This window comes from Peromyscus eremicus, chromosome 9 (genome assembly GCF_949786415.1).
Source record: "Peromyscus eremicus chromosome 9, PerEre_H2_v1, whole genome shotgun sequence".
Lineage (NCBI taxonomy): Eukaryota > Metazoa > Chordata > Mammalia > Rodentia > Cricetidae > Peromyscus > Peromyscus eremicus.
The window spans coordinates 31,003,598-31,025,567 of record NC_081425.1 but is presented as its reverse complement, the minus strand read 5'-3'; the positions used below and the strand labels follow the sequence as shown (position 1 = coordinate 31,025,567).

The 21,970-nt window shown below is 33.7% G+C and overlaps 1 long non-coding RNA gene across 1 annotated transcript in view; it reads left to right on the top strand.

Annotated features, from left to right (window-relative positions):
• Positions 1–21,970, top strand: part of LOC131919186 (uncharacterized) — a 69,862-nt gene that overhangs the window by 8,973 nt on the left and 38,919 nt on the right. Inside the window, exon 2 of the long non-coding RNA XR_009381184.1 lies at positions 4,757–4,849. This is a non-coding gene — a long non-coding RNA (uncharacterized LOC131919186). The remainder of the gene's footprint in view (positions 1–4,756; positions 4,850–21,970) is intronic.

The following is a 21,970-nucleotide window of genomic DNA, read 5'->3' as shown; positions in this document are numbered from 1 at the left end:
TTCCTCTGTGTCTGGCAGGTGACTCTGTCATTCTTGATCCCCATGTGCTCTTTTTGTCTGCAAGTACCACCTAACCTCTACCTGCATAGCTATTGGCCATTTAACCCTTTATCAAACCAATGAAAGCAACAAATATTCACAGTGTACAAAAGGATTATTTTACAACAGCGACTTTTACTGACTGATTCTTTTTTCTGTCAGGGCTATAGGTCTATATAAATTGTTTCTCTAGTATTGATTTAATTTTGGTATGTGGTTCCTATCAAGGTATCAGTCCATTTATGTTGGATTTTCCAATTCTGTGGAATACAGGCTTTTGAAGTGTGACCCAATGATTCTCTTGATTTCCTCAGTGTCTATTGTTATGTCCCCCTTTTCATTTCTGATTTTGTTAATTTGGATATTTTTCTCTCTGCTTTTTAATTTGTTTGGATAATGGTTTGTCTATTTTGTTGATTTTCTCAAAGAAACAACTATCCATTTCATTGATTCTTTGCATTGTTCTACTTGTTTCTATGATTTTTAGCACTCATTTGATTTTTTCCTGCCATCTATTCCTCTTGGGTATATTTGTTTCCTTTTATTCTGGAGTGTTCAGGTGTGCTGTTAGGTCACTGTGTGAGATTTCTCCAAATTCTTCATGCTGGCATTTAGTGCTATGAATTTCCTCTTAGCACTGCTTCCATTGTGCCCCATAAGTTTCAATAAATTGTGCATTCATTTTCATTGAATTCTAGGAAAACTTTTATTTCTTTTTTTATTATTTCTTCCTTGATCCATTGGTAATCTGGTTTAGTTTTTCAGTTTCAAAGAATTTGTAGGCCTTCTATAATTTGTTTTGTTTAACTCCAAGATTAACGCTTGTTGATCAGATAAGAAACAGGGTGTTATAACAATTTTTTTTGTATCTGTTGAGATTTGCTTCATGACAGAATATGTGGTAAATTTTAGAGATGGTTCCAAGAGATGCTGAAAAGAAGGCATATGTTTTGTGTTTGGTAAAATGATCTGTAGTTGTCTTGTCCATTTGAGACATAACACCTGTTGGTTACCTTATTTATCTGTTTAGATTCTGTCCGGAAGAACTGTCCATTGGTGAGAGTGGGGTGTTGAAGTATCCAACTATTAATGTGAGGGGTTTGGTGTGTGATGTAAGCTTTAATAATGTTTCTTTTATGCATGTGCTTACCCTTGTATGTGGAATATAGATGTTCAGAAATGAGACTTAATTTTGATGGATTTTTCCTTTGATGAATATGAAATGTCCTTCTCCATCTCTTTTGATTAATTTTAGTTTGAAGTTTATTTTGTTAGATAGTACGATAGCTAGGTCAGCTTACTTCTTAGGTGCATTTGATTGGAAAAAATCTTTTTTCAACCGTTTACTCTGAGCAAATGTCTGTCTTCAAAGTTGAGAAATAATTCTTGTATGCAGCAGAAAGACGGTTGCTGTTTTTATATCCATTCTGTCAGCCTGGGTCTTTTTCTTGACTAATTGAGCCAGTTGATAATAAGACATATTTAATGACCAATAACTGTTAATTTCTGCTATTTTTTCTTGTTGTTTATGGTAGTAGTAGTAATAGTAGTAGTAGCAGTAGTGTGTTTTTCCCTTCTTTGGGTTTTGCTGCTGTGAGATTTATCTGTGTTTCCCTGGGTGTAGCTAACTTTCTTGGGTTGGAGTTTTCCTTCTAGTAACTTCTGTAGGGCTGTATTTGTGGATAGGTATTGTTTAAATCTAGTTTTTCATAAAATTTTTCATTTTCTCTGTCTATAATAATTGAAAATTTTGCTTCATGTAGTAGTCTGCACTGGTGTCTGTACTCTCTTTGTGTCTGTATGATGTCTTTCCAGGTCCTTCTGGCTTTTAGAGTCTCCATTAAAAAGTCAAGTATAATTCTGATAGGTATGTTTAGATGAATTTCTAAACAGTCTTATTAAATAAGAAACACAGAGCCAAATACAGAGGAAATAGCCAAAGAGATCAGAGAACTATCAAAGAGCCACGACTACCTTATCTTACCACCTCCTCACCTTCGCTTCCCCCAGAGAGAGCTTCTTCCTATGTAACCTGTGTTTTGATTGCCTTTCTGTTCTGCTTTCTCATTGGCTCTAACCCCAGCCACATGACTTCCTCATCACTGCCTGTCTATACAGACCTCCAGGTCTGTATGGTTGTTAGTAGGATTAAAGGCTCGTGTCACCATGATTGACTGTGTCCTTGACCACACAGAGACTCTGCAAGCCATGTGATTGAATTATGGGCATGTGCTACCACTGCCTGACTCATGTTTATGGCTATGTAACCTCCCTATGTGACTTCTGATCTCTAGGCAAACTTTATTTATTAACATACAAATAAAACCACACTTCAGCACAATTAAAATATCACCACAGGTATGGAGATATATTGTGTACCTTAATAAACTTTTCTGAGGATCAGTGTACAGAGCCAGCCACTAGATTAGACATAGAGGTCAGGCAGTGGTGGCATACACCCTTAGTCCTATCACTCAGGAGGCAGAGATCCATCTGGATCTCTGTGAGTTCAAGGCCACACTAGAAACAGAGCCAGACAGTGATGGCACACACTTTTAACCCCAGTACTGGGAAACACACATGCCTTTAATCCCAGAAAGTGATGTATGGGCAGAGAAAAGTATACAAGGCATGAGGAAACAGGAACTCACTCTATTTAGACTAAGGATTTTATAGAAGTAAGAACTAGTGGCTGGTTTCTCTGCTTCTCTGATATTTCAGCTTTTACCCTAATATCTGGCTCTGGGTTTTTTATTAAAAGACCATCTAAGATTCAAACAACACATAAGTCTGCCTTTATATGTTGCCTGGCCTTTTACCTTTGCAGCTCTTTATATTCTTTATTATGTCTTTACTCTGTAGGTTTAGTGTTTTGATTATGTGGTGAGGGAACTTTTCTATCTATCTATCTATCTATCTATCTATCTATCTATCTATCTATCATCTATTTATCCAGTCTATTTTGTGTTTTGTAATTTTTTTGTACCTTTAGAGGCATGTCATTCTTTAGGTTGGGAAATTTTTCTTCTATGATTTTGTTGATTCTTTCCTCAAATAATATTATTTTACATCCAAAATACTATGTCTTATAAAAGTTTCATTCATTTTGCCATACTCCTAGTGGTTCTCAACTTATTATAATATAGTTATTCATATATATAATCATATAATTTCATGATAATAATGAGTTTGTAGAACTATCACATTGATTTATGGTTAATAATTTTCTACACCTTACATAATTATTCACATATTCTCGCTGTGTCGTGCTATGACAAAGCATTTTTGAAACACAATTTAAAAAGCAAAGAATTAAGAGGAATCACATATAATGAAAGGTCAGTCCTTTCTGGCTATCCCTTTTCTTTCTAGGCCTGTAGCAATCAGTATTCAGGCAGATAGTTATGCTTACCTTATGAAAGCTAGGAAGAAAAAAAAAGAAAGAAAACAAAAAATTCAGTAGCAAAGGATTCAGGGACAGTATCATGTGTTTAATAACATGCTCCCAAATGTCCTTTTTCCTCCATACTCACCCCATTCCTAGGAGAAAATTCAGCATTTAGCTTATTGTTAGGTTCATCAGTTTATGCTTTAGGACCTCCAACATCTAGTCACCTACATATCAATAAATTTATTAACATAAGTTATTAAGACATGAGCCTTGGGGATAATATATTTCAAATTAAAACCATGGTAGTGTTCAGGTACTCATAAAAAGAACTACCATTTAAAAAACTCCAGGGAAGCAAATTATTACTCAGTTTGAATAGAACCCTATAGAGGAGTGTGTTGAATATAATTTTAAATGAAAAATGTATTGGACATTCAGTATTGTATCATAATCAATAGGGTCTTCTACATACACACAATACAAAATGATTAAATTAGTAGTACATAGTACAACACAAAAAATTTATTTGTGTTGGAAAAATTTCAGTGAATTTGAAAAATCTTTAAAGTTACTTATAAAATGAATTTTTATGGAAGACATTTAATTTTGGAAGCTAGAATAATGGATGAAAGATATAAATGTCATTCTGAGGCAAATGGTGTTTTGATAAAATACATACATGAATAGGATTAAATCACTATTACAACTATACAAATTTGATTTTTTCAGTATATTTTCCTCTTGTATATTCTTATGTCAAGTAATAGGCATGATTATAAAAAAGACATTCTATTATATGTGAACATTTAAATAAAATTGTAGGTCAGTGTGAATGTGGAGTATAATGATACATGAAAAGCAAACCACTTAGTTGATTCATACTCAACTGCATCCATAATTTGAAGGGAGGTGACACATTTTATGAGCTCTGCAACTATATTAGTCTACTCTTTATTTGGATGATATCAGGATAGATGCCCCCTTCCCTTACCATGGACACAGAAGAGTTGTTCCTGCTGTCATAGGCCTAGGAGAGCTTTCTCTGCCCCTGTTCTGAAGGGCAGTCCAAGTTGCTTGTACCAACTAGCTCAGCTACCACCAAGGCCCACATCCTGGGCCTTGGATCGGTGCACCCTAACATTCACCCCATCTATAACATGCTGGAGTGTGTGAAGAGACAGGTTCTATAGAAAGATAATCAAAGGATCTCCATGATTTGGGACAACAGCAGGAATTCTGAGAGGAGTTTCTGTCAAGGCCTAGTGGTAATGGTATTGCAGAGGCCTTGAACTGGACCAATGACTCACTGCAATGAACACTTTGCAGATGGGGCCTATTGGACAGAAGGTTATACTGCACGGCACACTGAAGCTCCTGATGGCACCAGGATGAATGAAGAGATATTGGAAAGATAGAGGAGTAAGTTTTTGTTTGTTTGTTTGTTTACTTTGTTTTGTTTTTAATTAATTTTTCAGGGGAGGCATGCTTCAAGGATGTTGGACAGATAGGATGGGATTGGAAGGTGAATGGGATTGGGGTGCATGATGTGAAATTCCCAAAGAATCAATAAAGTATTATATTATTTTTTAAAAAAGAAGAGGTCATGAACTTGAGATCATTTGTATTAATTTTTGAAATTCTTCAAGATTCTTCCATATTTAAATAGAACTTGTCAATATATTATCCAAAAGTCTCTGAATTTCATTAGACTTTATCTTAACATCCCTCATCCTTTGTTATTTTGCTAATTTGACTCTTTTGGGGGACATGGCTTGATTAGACAAGGTCTTGAATGTCCTGTTCACACTTTTAAAGAAACAATTTTTTGTTTGATTTGATCTTTATATTGTTAATTTAATCCCTATTTCATTGATTTCTATTTCAATCTTTATTATTTCCTATTGTTTACTACATTTGAGTTCGATGTGAGCTTATCTTTTCTAGGAACTTCAGGACATTGGCTTATTAATTTGATACACCTATGAAAGGTTTTAATAAAAGCATCTATCGATATAAACTTTTATCTTCAAACTCCCTTTGCTATTTATATTCCAGGTGAACATTTTCACGGATTTTTGAGTGATCTCTTGTTCATTAAGGAAAATAATTGTGTTGTACAGTCCTCAAGTATTTTTATAGTTTCTATTATTTCTACAATTGTTGATATTTAGTTTTATTACACTACAAAAACTTAAAAATGAATATTTTAAATACTTTTGGATTTGTTGTAGCTTGCTTTTTGGCTTGTAATGTGACCACATGAATAGAATATTCCATAGTGTCAAAACTAATGTATATTATATATCTTTTCTGATGAAAGTTCTGTAGCTATATCTTGAATCTGCACTCAAACCCCCTGAGATGTTTGTACATGAAATTTACATCTAACCTAATCCTTTGTATCTTTTAATCCTATGTATCTTTTTACATCAAGATTGGGGATGTGGAAGTCTCTTTTCTCTAACAAATATTTTACACTTCATTTGATCTCTTTTAAAAATTTTATACTTTCTTAGGTTTAACTGAAATTTTTATAATTATACATTATTTACATACAGAGATGATAGAGTATGATGTCTTGATTCTTGTGTATACAGATATTAGTAATAGAGGATACTAGTAAGAAAGGAAGAAATGAACAAAACTTCCACAAATCCACTAAATATAAAGCAGCAAGTTGGAAGAAGTAATTTTCCATTGATCAATAATTACCATAAATCTAAAGAGATTAAATTCTTCAATAATTAAATGACTTCTTTTAGTGGTGTGGATTAAAGCCTAACTGTTTCCATTTTGGATTGTACTTGTCTTTGCTAAGATTTTTAGAAGTGCTTATTTCAATGAGATTTATTTTAAATCTGAATTCTTCACAAAAGTACTGACAGAAGAGAATCTGCATGATACAAGTCCTAAAATGTGTTTTTTGCATAAGTATGTTCCAATTCCTGTTGTATGAAATGTAAAAAAAAAAAACTGGTGTGTTTTTATAGACATGTCTGCACCCACCATAAATTTGTGAAGAATAAGTTTTGATATGCATGTCAGATAAAAATGAAAACATAGAGTGTATCAAATTTTGGGTTTTATTAGTAAATACTATTTTGATGGAAATTTGGAACAACTTTAAGATAACAAAATATGAAATAAACTCTACAAAGGCAAAAATTTATCCATTCTGAATATTTATGAGAAAATATTTAGAATGTCATTATAATTGTAATGTTACTTTGACAGACCAACTTTTGTGTTGTATATTATATTTGGGTATAAATAACTGGACCAACATATTTTGTTTTCTGTATCATGATCTTACTTCCTAGATGACATAATTGGGAATCCTATTTTTATGCAATATCTTTCCTTTTCTCTGACAGTGTTCATAGAACTTTTCAGTAAATGTAAATTGATGATAAATAAAAATAAGTAAAAGTGATTTTCTTAGTTATCCATAGCATTAGTTATTGTACAATGAAATAAACTGGATGACAAATTATAATGTTTAAACTTAAATAAAATAGATGTTTTGTTATAAAACTAAACTTACATAATTTTTTGTTATAATTTTAAACTTTTATAAGTATTTTATAGTTGAAGTTTAGTGGTTTTACTTTCTACAAACAATGCATTTCCTATGGGATATTTAGCATTCAGTAAAAGCTGCTTGTCAAAGTATTTTTATTGAAATTTTAGTTGTGAATAGATATATTTCTTGGTAATATCACCTAGTTACTTAAGGTTATTTTGCTTGTCTATGACTAAATTTCACAAATGCAAATGAGTTTCTATAGAGCAACACTATTCCATCTTTATAAAAGAAAGTGTATTGTGAGATATTTGGTACTTTCTCTGAAATACTACCTCTCATTTGTTGAAATTAGTTGAGATTCATTTTTCTTTATAAATAATGATGTAATGGAGGCAAGGGGTCGGGGGATATGGTTCAGTGGTTATGACTATATATGGCTCATGCAGAGTCTCTGAGTTGGGCTTCTAGCATCCACATTGGGCCACTCAAATCCACTAAGAGCTCCAAGGACCTACCTTCTTATGCTGAAATCCTTGAGCCACAGAACTCATGGGTACATTTCCACACAGAGACACACAAACGTATCTATAATAAAAGATACTTAAAATATTTAGAAGACTGGAAAAGATGGGGGGATGGATCCAGCTGAATATGATTTAAAAACATTGTACATATTACCAGAGAATAAATGAACAAATAACTTTATACATGTTACCATTTAAAAAATAGCATTTCTTTCAGATCTTTAAGAAGTCATAAAATCATGAGCTTTATAAATGCATATGTAATACTTAGATTTGTATATTCTATAAGTAATATGATCATAATTTCTTTAATAATATCCGCATGACACATATGTTTACTTACATTATCCAAAATGAAGATATCAAAAATTTCATCTTGCTTAAAAATCATATTTTCTCTGTGTAAAATATATAGTCATTATAGAAAGATTACAAATATTATATTTGTAGGGTCTCTTATATGAAACAGCCCAATATCTTCACAGCAATCAAACCTTTCAAAATGTCATAACTATTGCTTTGTACTCAGAGTAATTCTTGAACACTCCAGTCTCTAATTTACTTCATCAAAGGATCGTGAGTGAATCAATTCAGATTCTCACATTTAAAAATTATTCATCTGTTACCTGCTGCAGAGGGACCATGTCTCATGGAAAAATATAATTACAGCTGGGGGAACTGTCTTTGGACAATGACAGAGCCTGTGTTATATATATGCATTGTTCCATAACAGTAGCAGAACGAATTCAAATAAAGTTAGGGCTGCAATTATTTATTGTTATCTTTTTGGATTATTTTTTACCTGGGTAACAAAGAAGATTAAACATAATCAGTTCCAGCTGGAAACACTTTTACAGTATGTCAAGGACAATAAGTTCACAAATTGACTTTACCTGCTACTCATGTGGTATATGAAAAGAATCAGGCAAGGGGGAATTTAATTAGTGTCTCATAGTAGGAATAAATAGCAAAAAAGATTGACTGCTGATTGCATTGAAAATGAGTAGCATGCATAGTTGTCAACAACTGAATAGAAGTGGGCTGTTAGAAAGTCTTCAGTCACAGAAATTTTGATTTTATTACATTATCTCATGTGGAGTCTATCTTGCATATAATTTCAGGCATAAAGAGTAAAGGGTAATTTTATTATAGTTATAAATATGCAGACTTGTTGTTACCTGAAGTGATACAATGACAGGCATTTATACTAAAAATCTGAAAGATAGTAATGGTTCCTGAAAGTCATTTATTCAAGGAAGCAAGTAGAAGAAATAAAACCTCTCTAAAAAATGAGTTTTAGAGAGTAAAGGACTAAGTTACTATCTTATAAAAAGCTAAATTATAGCAATGTGAAACATCAACTTCCATAGGACAGATAATACATGTTATAGATGGAAATTCTACTTCACGTGGCTTGATCATCGTTCTGTCAATGCATATGTACTATTACATAAAAATAAATTAAACTACATAGTATATAATAATGATCATATTATTTATGTTACTACTTACCATGTATGTGTAGTTGTTACTAAAAGAATTGTCAAAAGTTAAAAGTGAGGAACTTTGTCAAGGACTAATATTGTGCCACAAATAGATAACGTGCAGGGTTATTTTTATAGTATATGAAGAATCCAGTTAAAATATTTGTACCCATTTATAAACTTAATTTATAAGTTTAATTATGGGTGCCTAGTATACATCACTCAATTAAAAGGTGCATAATACAATGTTATGTTTGTAAAAAAACTTAAAACACACAAAAATGTGAAAATTTCTGTTAAAACAAATAAAACATGTATTTTAATGAACAAAATTAAACTGGAAATAGGATAGAGTTAAGAAAGTGTTGCAGAAGAGAACTGATATATCATATGCAATAAATCAATAGATCTATGATAGTTATTTTAAGTAGAAGCAATAACATGAGAAAATATACAAAAAAATTGGAAAAAGAACATTACTTTTAAAATTCCTCTTGTACCACCATGATAAGGGAGTTGCTTTCTTTGTGATTTTATTTCTTGAGAATTATCTACAATATATGTTGATCATACTCTTTCCTCTCTCCTCCGTGCTCCTAGACAATCCCTTATACCCCTGCACACCTAATTTCAAGTTTGTTCTCTATCTAAAACTTACAAACAAACAACATCACCACCATGAACAAGAGCAAAACAAGCACACAAACAAAAACAACGTAGTGTAGTCTGATTTGTATTGGCCAGCTACTCTTGATGATGTGGCCTGCCCTGGAGTGTGATTGATAAACCTAAAATAACTCAATGGAAGAGAACTGATTTTTCCCTGTCTTACACATACCAATTGTGCATGGCTTCTTGGCTAGGGAGGAAACTTTGTGCCATACTGGGATTATGTCCGGCTTGAGTTTCTGTGTGTGTTGTCACAGTCTTTGTGAGCTTGTGCATCTGTTCTGTTGTGTCTGGGAAATGCTGTGTCCTTGAACTCAACTAATGCCCCTTGATCTTATAATCTTTCAATCCCCTCTTCTGCTGTATCTCTGATATTTGAGTGAAGGGGTGTCCTATGTATATCCAGTTTAGGGTTGAGGACTCCAAAGTCTCTAACTCTTTGCACATTGTCCTGTTGTTATTTGTCTAATTACTGTCTACTCTAAGAAAAGCTTATCTAATATGACTGCACAATGTACTTATTTATGGTATATCATTATTCCATTAAGAGTTGTTGTTTTTATGAGCAGAAAAATAGTAATTGTTTTTCGCCTAGGGCCCTATCTAGTGACCTATTTAATTGCGAGTTCTTAGCCTTATTAACAGTGCCATTAATGGATTCCCCCTCCTAAAGCGGGCCTTAAATAAGACAAAAATTTAAATGTAGTTGATTATTCCTGTGTTACTTGTGCCACGATTGTACTGGTGGGCATATCTTTCAGTCATTATTGCAGCACACAGGGTGTGTAGTTGGTAAGACTCATGGTTCCTTTTTTTCTCCAGTAGTGTGTGTAGCACCTTCCAGCAGCAACAACACTAGTTAGTAGTGGTGAAGCTTCCTGTTAATTACATACTAGATTTCTCCACATTTTTGACATAATTATGTGGTTCCATCAGGAATAGAGTCTTGTCCTCAAGCCCTCAAGTTATGGAGGTAACCAATAGCACTGACAATCTCCTGTAAGGGTGAGGTTATGCACGAGTTGCTTCAGTGCGTTCTTACTATTAATCCAGAAAACCCCATTCACACTTGACAGTAAGGAGAAGCTTCAGCTGGTATCACATGTAGAGGGAAAAGTCTCTGTGGTCAAATAATGACTGATGTGAAGTCACTGGCTATACTCTGATTTTATTATTAAAACCCTGAATAGTTAGGGACTTTAAATAGATCTATTTTTTCACAAAGATAATTCTTGAAAGGCATATGAAAAGAGAGAAGAAAGAAGCAGCTAAAAAGCGTTTGCCAACAGCAACAATATGAGCTTTCTGCATATAAGGAAACATGAACACAGCAACCCCCCTCATCTAAATAAACATGGTTATTATCTACCTCTGTCAAAACACATTCCAATTGTGTGCTGGATGGTTTTATGTCAACTTGACACAAGGCATAGACATCTGAGAGGAGGGAACCTCCACTGAGAAAATGCCCTCATAAGATCTGGCTATAGGCAAGATCACAGGGCATTTTCTCAATTAGGGATTAATGTGAGAGGATACAGCCTATTCTGGGTAGTCCCACACTGGGCTTTTGGTCCTGGATTCTATAACAAAGCAGACTGAATAAGCCATGAGAAGCAAGCCAGTAAGTAAGCAACATTTCTCCCCGGCCTCTGTATCAGCTTCTCTCTCTGGGTTCTTGCTCAGTTTCTGTTCCAGCCTTGACTTCCCTCAGTGGATTGTGACCATATAAACTTTTTTCTCCCAAGTTGCTTTTCATCATGGTGTTTCATCACAGTAATAGTAACTTTAATTAAGACAAATAGGAAATAAATAAAAAGTTCAGAGGAAGAAGGGTTGAATTAAAATAGTACAAATTAAGAACCAGAGAAAAATAAGTGATATTAAATATTTTTGTTTAATATGTAGCTTAGGCTGGTTTTGAATACAAAGCAACCCTTTCTCCTCAGCCTCATAAATGAGGGAATTATATATGTGAGACACCATTTCTAATTTCAAAAATAACTTCTTCACTAAATCAAATTTAGTTACTTTAACAAATTCAAAGGAAGAAAGGAAAAATTTGCTCTAACAGTACCATATCAAAATTAGAAGAGAATTTGTTGGCATCTTATTCAAGCACACTTCAAATTTTTGGGGAAAAATTTAAATATGGAAGAGATATAAAAGAAATTTATAATAAACATTAGCAGTTGAGATGCAATGTGGCATGAATGTTGTTAAAAAATGTGTCCGGAGTTTGAGAGGCACACAGAAAAATCCCAAGAGAAGAAAGAGAGAAGAGAGTAAGCCGAGGAGGGCCAGGGCAGAGAAACAGATAATTGAAGTGGAGTAATGACTTTTAGTTCAAAATGACAAATATAAATTAGTACTGTAAACTGTACATTTTCAAAATAAAACAATAAGCTTATAAAACTTCTTTGTACAATGCCACAATAGTAAACAGTTGGAGTAGGGGTGTTTATAAAAGAATCTGTAAATAGCATTAGCAATGTTTTATAACAAAAATAACCCAGATAAGCTGTAACAAGAGATGCCAGGCAAAGACATTTGCATCTCATTTCAGAGATTTAAAGATAGAATGTCCACACTGACAGCTTCCTCATTAGAACTGCTCGTTCTTTAGTTAGTGATCGCCATTTCAGTTAAGATAAGGTGTGTCCTTTGACTGTCCCAACCAGGAATCATTAAATACGTTTTATTTTCCTTCTCTCAGAACCCCACAAACTAAAATCTCTATGTAAGTGGTGCTCTGGCTCTAACAGATAGTGAATCTAACCACTTCTCACCTTAGCCTGGTTAACCTCTGATCTAAACAGCCCTTGGGTGGTATCTGTTCACATGTGTCTTTGATTAATGGAGCTTCACAGTGATTTGTCTTACAGTTTGGAATAAATTATGACACATTCTTTTTCAAAGCCCCTCGTTTCTATTTTTCTAACACAAAACCCTAAAATCTGTTAAACAACTTCCAAAGACAAATGCTTATTCTTGTTTTATCTGTCTTCTTGTTTACCTCTCCCACTTAAAAAATAACTTAGTTCCTATATTTATTCTAGAAATGCCTCTGACTCTGCTCCTCTATTCCAGAAGTTTCCTGTGCCTGGGATATTCTATTTGAGGGATGTGCAGAGGTTGAAGCTCCACTTCTTTTATTTTTTACTTAAATAGCAAGTTCGGAGGAAAGTTTACCACAATGCATGACATTCCCTACTTCTATTCCAAGAGTCTCTTGTTGTTGTTTTTATTTTAATACAATTAGAAATTTTGGTTTTACTATATATGCTATGAATTGTCTTTTAATTATGTTTATTGTGGGTTCAATTATCATATGTATATTATATTTATAAACAAAGGGATTGTTTTCTATATTTGAAATTGTCAGCTTCTTTCCTGAGCCCCAAACATTACCCAGTACACACTATAGTGTCAGTAAATACTGTTAAATTAGTGTTGATTTATCAATTTATTTATCTACTAAATAATGTGAATCTTTCTAGTAAACCCTTGGAAACTATAGTTTAGATCTCAGGAAGTAAGTCATAACTGGAAAGGAACATTTGTGTGTAATTCATCATTAATATTGACTTTAGACAATGGAACTACAAACAAGGCAAAACCTCCAAACTGATTAAAGTCAAGAGACTAAGGGATTTCAAGCAAAAACTGAAAAATCACATATTACTAAATAATACAGTGATCATCAAAATTCAGTTTTGAAGTATTAAACAGTTATTTTCCATTTAAAGAATCACTAAAGTTTTACACCAAACTATTTTCACAGGCTATATTTATCTCCTAGAGAATAGATTAACAAAATCTTATTGCTAAATATGTAAATCTGTATTTTTCAGTAACATTCAAATAATTGTGAACATTCTTCCTACCAACTTCTTTAACATCTTTGTATAAGATACTAAGAAAGATACCTTGGAACTCTGAATTAACTAAAATAAATATTAAGGGCAGTTTCTATTGATATTTTATTTTAGAAATGTTCTCATTCATGATAAGCAGTTAATGCCTAAAGAATATAAAATACCTGATAGGCAGCAAATCAAATATTCAGACATAGAATATTCAGGTAGACAAGGAAGATGTAAAGAATATACCAATGGATAAATACATGTATATCCCCAGGAATTGCATGGGAGTTCAGTACTGGGTGTGTTTTAAGATTTGATTTTCATTTTAAAAATCATGTAGGTGTGTGTTTTTGTGTGTATGTGCTTGTGAATGAAGTATTGGTGGATAGAAGAGAACATTGAACCCTCCAGAGCTGTGATTAAAGGATGTCATAATGATGGAGTCATTAGAATAGAGTCATCTGGTCCTCTTCAAGAACACTGTGCATTCTTTTTCTTAATATATGCAATTTATTTTTATTTTTTTGGAATTATTTTAATAAAATTATAGTAACACTTTTTCTCTCTCCTTCACCTTGCAAGCTTTTCCATACCCAGCTTTTGTGCCATTTCATACTCATGGCCTCTGTTTATTTATTATTTGTGAGGGACCAGACCCCACCATTATTTCCCCCAGGGCCTCTTGAGGAGTGGAGGATAAGAGACTTAGACAGGAATAGAAGGGAGAGAAATAGAAAACACAGGATAGACTCAGGTGGGCCTGGATCCTTATACAAACAGGCCCAGAACTTTATTCCAAAGGTGTATTTATAACAATGTCAAGGGGTAGAGCAAAAGACCTCACCCTTGCTAGTTACAGTCAAGTGTAGACCCTTATAAATATCTGGTACCCAGGCCCGTGGTCCAATCAACCTCTTATGCAGTCCTGCTGGGTACAGCCACTAGGAAACCTAATGGGCTACAACAATTATTGTCTCTCTGTCTCTGTCTCTCACTCTCTCTTTCACACACATTCATACACACACACACAAATGAGTACACACACACACACAAACACACACACGCATACACACACGCATACACACACGCATACACACACACACACACACACACACACACACACACACACACACACAGGGCTTTGCTTCTTTCAAGGGATTGTTCACTGCATTGGTCTATGAAGGTGGAGCGAACAGAATCAGGGAATAGGGTTAGGACGCCGTGGGTACAACGGAGACAGCACTCCGTGAGATAGACTTGAGTGAATCAAGACTTGAGTGAATCAGCTTAGCTTTATTCTAGAGTATAAAGAGTATATAGGATAAGGTCACTCCTCTGGGTTTAGGGACATTCTACAGATAAGGGCAGGTAGAGAGCAGGAAATTTCAATGGGGAGGGAGGAAGCTTCCGTGTTGCAGAGCTTTTAGAGCAAGCTGTCAGGCCATGATAAACAGCAACCTCTGACCAGCCAACATGCACGCACGTACACATGCACAATCTACTGCATCTGTTTCACATTGTTTAAGGCTGAGCATTTGGTATGACAGTCAATTAGGAACAACTCCTTGGGGAAGACTAACCTCCCTTTTTCAGAAGTTGTTAGTTGCCCATATTTCTTTGCTTATGGGAGAACTCGATTTTCCCTAGTACACACCTTAACCATTGAGGTATCTCTCCAGCTACAGTAGATGTAATATTATATAATAACTAACAGTAAAAAATTTAAAGCACATCCTCATGTGGCTTGACTTTTATTTTACTTGACAGGACAGTAGCTAAGATTATGGGAAGATGCATGGGGCAACTACTAAAGTTTTTGGAAAGCTAATTTCTTCTGAATTGAAACTCTCCATTCACCCATTCCAAAAGTGAACCATTAGAAGAAAAGCAACTAAAAGTAGACTTTGGAAATCATAAAGATAAATCATTTTTTAATTATTAAAATCCATGAAAAGAATGCAGAAAGAAAATAGAAGACAATTCTTCTCTAATACAGAAAGAAAATGTTTAGATTACCAGTGACATTCTCACAACCCCAAAAAGTTTAGAAATAAGTTTTTTTAAAAAGATGCTAATATTAAAACTAGGCGTGCAGGGCTTTACCTGAAGAAAGTTATATTTATTTTGAATATTTCAAAAACTTTTTTCACTGTAAGGTCAATCAAACCATGGGAAAGTTTTACTAATGAGGCAGATATGGCAAAGTCACTAAATATCATTCAGTAAAGTATAGTCAGATTAATGGGAATGGGAGAACTCATTTGGGGACTAGCCAATTCTTCCAATCACCACATTTACTTGTGATCTTATCATCTAGGATTTTATATAGGCTACCAGTCTACAGATAACTGGCATTTTCAAGGACAGTCCCTAATCTTTCTGTCTACCTGTGGCCATCATAACCTTTGTTAAGGACAGTGTAAATTGTGTATTGAAAAATCATAATTTGAAACTAGCATAAGACCTAAAAAATAAGTTTTGCACAACAGACAAACTGAAATAACATTTTAAAGTGAATTGTTTAACTCGAATGATCAACTTTCTGTTTCTAAAGATCTAGTAGAAGATGTCAGGCTACATGTAGTTGAAACACAAACTACCTCAGAAAAAGCATTTTTCACCTGTAAAATCATTGTTTGTTTGAAATACTAGAATCACTCTTTAAATTTCTATTTTACATATGTATGAAATAAGCCATTAAAAAATCAGTGTTGTGTAGAAACACTTATATTTCAAAAACAAATGTACATGGATAATTTAAGAATGAGAATTAAGAGTAATAAAGAGTATTTTTAAAATTAGATAAAACATAAAATTTTCTGAAATTGAAAAATATTTTTCTAAAACTTCATGCTTCATAGAAAAAGAAAAAATATTTATTCAACCGTCTATGTAGTACTATGCTTCTGATGTACAAATAAAAATAAATTTATGTTCCTCTAACGATGATTATTCTTTTCATCAAAAACAATTTTCTTATCTACACAAAAATATAATTTCTAGAAAACGTATTTGAGTTAAATCACATGTTTTGGTAAGTAAATTAGGACAGAAGAAATTAATTTTTGTATAAAATATATTCATTAATTCTGTCACAATTCATTTAAATGAACAGGTTTTTTTTTTCACAAATAATACTGACCACCAGATATATAAAGCTGGAAGATACAAGCATCACAATGAGTTCAGATGTGACCCATCTTTCAAAACAATTCATAAAGAAATTTTGTTTAATTTTAAGTGTTCTATTCCATTTTCTATTTTCCCATGTAAGAAATATGGGTAGCACTGACTTTAAAACCACATTACATTTTCCATTTTGTTTAGGCACATGAATTGTGCCTGATGATTACTCAATTAACATTGGTTTTATTTAGAACATTCAGGAAATAAAAGGAAAAAAAAGAAAGAAAAGTATCTACAAGAAGTAAGGATCTGACTAGGCCCTATGCTAAATGTTTTCTGAATTATGTGCTCCAAGTAGATCTGTGAGTACCAGTGCACACAAAGGTAGTACCTGTAGGTGGGAGACATTAGGAAATTATCCAGGGAAAAACTGATTCCATCTCTTGGGTTGGGTGAATTGTAAGACTGCTCTTATCATCCTCACTGTATCCAAGCACTCACAGAGGAAATGGCCTTTTAGAAAACTGAAATTACAAATATATTCCCCCACTTATATGTTTTTTCTAATATGCTCATTCAGCAATACCTACTTTGAACAAATATTTTAGCATATATGAATCTTAGTGTGAGCTATTAGCCATTATGAATTAATTTTTTTGAATCAGAAACCTGTATAATCAGAAACAGAAATTGTTTAGGATGCATCTCTATAAAATATATTTTAAAGTATTTTTATACAAATGCAAAGTATAAGCCGGGCGGTGGTGGCGCACGCCTTTAATCCCAGCACTCGGGAGGCAGAGCCAGGTGGATCTCTGTAAGTTCGAGGCCAGCCTGGGCTGCCAAGTGAGTTCCAGCAAAGGCACAAAAGCTACACAGAGAAACCCTGTCTCGAAAAAACAAAACAAAACAAACAAAAAAAATGCAAAGTATAGAATTCAGCTATGCTTACACAAAGAATGCAGGTGAACAGTGTTCTTCAACTGGGAGAGTAACTGCTCTTTACAAAATCTGTTATAGTCTGAAATGCTGCTGCTTCACCTGGATACACACCTTTGCTGCTCTGATTGCTCCACACTGCCTTGGTCTCTCCCCTGGTGTCATTCCCTGGTATTTTGCAGCCATGCTTCATTACTTAAAATTGTTCTTTAATATGTCTGCAGCATGTTCCTTAGGCTTGCCCTATTTGAGATCTTCCCATGTCGGCTCAACATCCAACAGCTGGCCAGGTGGCCTGCCATCATCCATTTTCTACACTTGTGCAGTCCAGTGGAGCTGCACTGGAGCAAGCCTAACTCCACTGCTGCTGGCTTGGCTCCCTTCCAGGGCCATGTGCTTGTGAATTTGCTGCAACCTGCGATGCTCGCTAAAATCAATGTTAAGCATATTACCAATATTCAGCACTTAAAAAAATAAAGGTGCATAAGTAAACAACTATACACCTTTACACTTATTGTGATTCTCCTCACTAAGTTCATCAAATATCTACTTTACTATAGGTGCATTTTGCATGGTTAAAATAGAACAACATTAACATGAATAAACTGAACAAAAAATGAAATTATTTGAAGATTATTTGTTATAGCATAGGTTATATATTAACAACACAACCTGGCCAATCATTCAGAAAAATCTAATGAACAATTGTGTAAAATACAAAATATGAATACAGTATGCTAGGGAAAATATGTAGGAAAAAACACATTTACAATGATAAGAATTTTCCTGAGTTTCCCTTAGGATATGAAAAATTATGAAGTGTATAAGTATGTATTTTGGAAACCACCACTAAGATACCTGATATAAATGAAAATATTTATGTAGTCACATATGTTTATGATTCTGATTTATGTGTTAATTTAAGCTCCAAACAGTAAAATATACACAAATTTTTATTTTTCAAGCTACCTGAAGCATAGATGATCTCACTGCTAAATTACTATTCAGTTTCCACACAGTTCTACAAATAATTCTCCTGAATTGTAATTAACTTGAGATAGCCAACCAATAAAAATGAGATCATTAACATTCTCTATGCATATTAAATAGATGATGGAACAAGTGTGTTCATTTTCTAACGTGAAAGGATGATATAAGAGGAATGAAATCACTGTTGCACCTGTAAGTAGAGAGCAAACAAGAACCACTGGAAGAAACACTGTCAGGGAGCAAAGAATATCAACAAAAAGAATATAGTTACAGAGTAACTGTGACAATGCCAGACACATCATACTGGTATAGAATAGATCACCTAAGTATAGTAAGTTACATGACATCTTTGCCTAAAAGCTAATCCTCATGTATCATTGGTGTTCCATATTTAATTCTGCATTTGCATCTATTTTAAAGATATTCCTGTTGGTAATACTGTAAGTTTTCTCATTGAAAACTTACTCATTTTTATTTTTAATTGTAGTCAGGTTTAATAGGGAGCACTAGAATCTAGTTCTACAAGTCCATATTATGTGACCTAAGTTGCAAATTTCTTTGATGTGCACCATGGAAAAGTACAAAGTGTAACATTTAGTAACAATTTTTCCACATATTATAAAGAAGACAGCAAATTTGTGACTTTTTTCTTCTTACAAGATATAAATAATTTAGCATTGTTCACAACACAACATAATCAACAGAATAAATTAAATTTTAGTCAGATCATTCTGTGTGTAAAGTTATATAGTCACTTTTAAGCTTTTTACCAGAAATGGAATTTTCTAGGGAAGAAAGAACTTTTAAAAATATATATATTTTTTTTAAGATTAAAGATTACTAAGTTACTTCCCTTTCCTCCCTCCACACCTTCTCATATACACTGCCTTGCTCTGTTTTAAATCCATGGGTTCATTTTTCATTAACTGTAGTTATATATATGTACATATACATATATATATATATATATAGTTTTATATATATAGTTATATATATAGTTATATATGTGAGGGAGTGTACACATGTGTGTATAAACGTATATATTTCTGAATACACAAACACAACCTCCTTAATCTGTATAATGTAATTCATATATATGGTTTCAGACTATTGGGAATTGGATAATTCACCGGTGTGCTCTTCCCTTGGGAAGTCTCCTTCTCCCACTCTCAGCCATCCTCAGTTGCCTGTAGTTCAGAGCTCTTAATGTCTTCTCTACAGAAACAAATTTATTTCTTTCATGTTAAACAGTTGCTGACATTTTAAAATATCCATAAAATGCTCTGCCCATGGTAGATTACCACTCTGTCATTTCAAAGAGGGTAATTCCACATGGGTCCTACCAGGAATTCAGAGATATGATGCATCTTTAGAGATGCCTTATAACTTATCCCAGCTAATATCTTGGGACAATTAACACATTGTGTGAGGACTACAGTCTGTACCATGACTTGTATAATGAAGGGAGTAAATGCCTGCCAAAGAAAATAACTTCTCCTGAAAAGAAACTATGCTGTGTCACTTAGCTGAAAATCTTTATTTATGTGATAAAATATATTGGTACCTATATAAATTTGTAATTTTATTGCTAAGGTACTTTATTTTAATTTAACAGGCAGGGAAGCTTTGCATTGCAAATATTAACTGTATATGTTAAAGACCAACCCAATTAGTAAAATTGAAAAAAAGAAAGAAAACACTCAACATTTGAAGATTATTCTTATCTTTACAGTAACATTTGAAGTGCTTTTTTGTTTTACTAACTTTGAAATTAAAAGAAAGTATTTGGGAAGTTTTTGAGCATTAGTTTACAGATAAAGATAAGACTATATGTAAAGTTCACAGGAGTGAACTTTGCCTAAATGGACACAAAATCCAGTCAATTTTGTCAATGTCATAAAAGATTGAGAAGAAGGGAATCCTGAAACTGTCAATGTGCCTTATTCATATGGTGTAAAGTCACAGTACCAAGTACTTTCTTGAAAAGCACAGGCTTACCTACTTATCCATTTATCTATAAGTACAGGCTTATACGTCTATCAAACAACTTAACTTTGTTTATATCTATAGAGATGAAACCCAGGAAGACACATTTTACTCCCTTCTAGTTTTGTGTCTTTTAAAAATACAAATTTAAAACTTTGGAGGGCTAAATCACATCTGCATAATTCAATTGGGCAGATATTTATTAGCAGGCACTCAGTCCCTTAGGCAGGACCAGGCAATCACAGAGATGACTTAATGGTTAGCTCATTCCAAAACCGCTCAGAGCAAAGAAAAGGCAAGGGCAAATTTTCATTTTGCATTTTTCTTAATTCCTGCTGCACTGAGAACAGGGAAAGTCCATGTTATAATGCCCCTCCCTCTGCACTTCCCTATACATGCTAACGCTATTTTTAAAATAGTGCAAGATCTAAGAAAAATAATGTTTTCATATGGAAAGCAATTTTTTGGCATACAGAAAGACTCAAAATATTGTCATTATTATGTGCTAATTTTTTTCCTTCCTCAGATTCCATGTTGAAATCCTAAGCTTCAAGCTGATGGTCATAGAAGACGGTGATTTTAGAAAATAACTAGATCACAAAGGAGGAGTTCTCATGAACATAAGGTCTATCCTTATAAAACAAACTGCAGACAGTAACCAGGTCTTCCCTTGCCCATGAGGATTTAAGAAGTCTGTATTCTGTAACTTGGTAGACAGCCTTAACCAGAGCTTGATCATGTGTTACTGACATCCTAGTCTAGGGCTTGCAAATTCCAGAGCCATGGAAAATATATTTCTCTAGTTTATAAGCCACTCAGGGTTTATTTTCTTCTTTTTAACTCTCTGAAAGCCACCATGAATTACTAAGAATATTGCCAGTATTTTTGGCATTTTTTATTAAAATTTTTATTCATTTTACATACCAACAACAGATCCCATTCTCTTCCCTCCTCTCACACCCAGACTCCCTCCCTGCAACCCACATCCTATTCCCTCCTCAGACAAGGTGAGAACTCCCTTGGGGAGTCAGCAGAGCCTGGTACATTCAGTTGAGGCAGGTCCAAGGCCCTCCCCTACAAGGTGTCCTCCCATAGGTAGTGGGCTCCAGAAAGCCAGCTCATGTCCCAGGGATAGATCCTGATCCCATTGTCAGGAGGCCTCTTAAGCAGATCAAGCTATACAACTATCTCACTTATTGCTAGTATTTTTAAATGAAATAGAAATATAAAATGTAAGAAAACATATTTTGAAAATATATTTTACTTTTCAAATTAGGAGGATAATAGAATATTAAACATTTGTTAATCAATGTCGATTCCACCCAATAGAAAAGAAATAAATGGGAGACGGGGAACTGAGTAGATAGGTTTAAATAGATTGACCAACGTGAATTATAATATATTCCCAAGATATAAGAAACTATCCACAC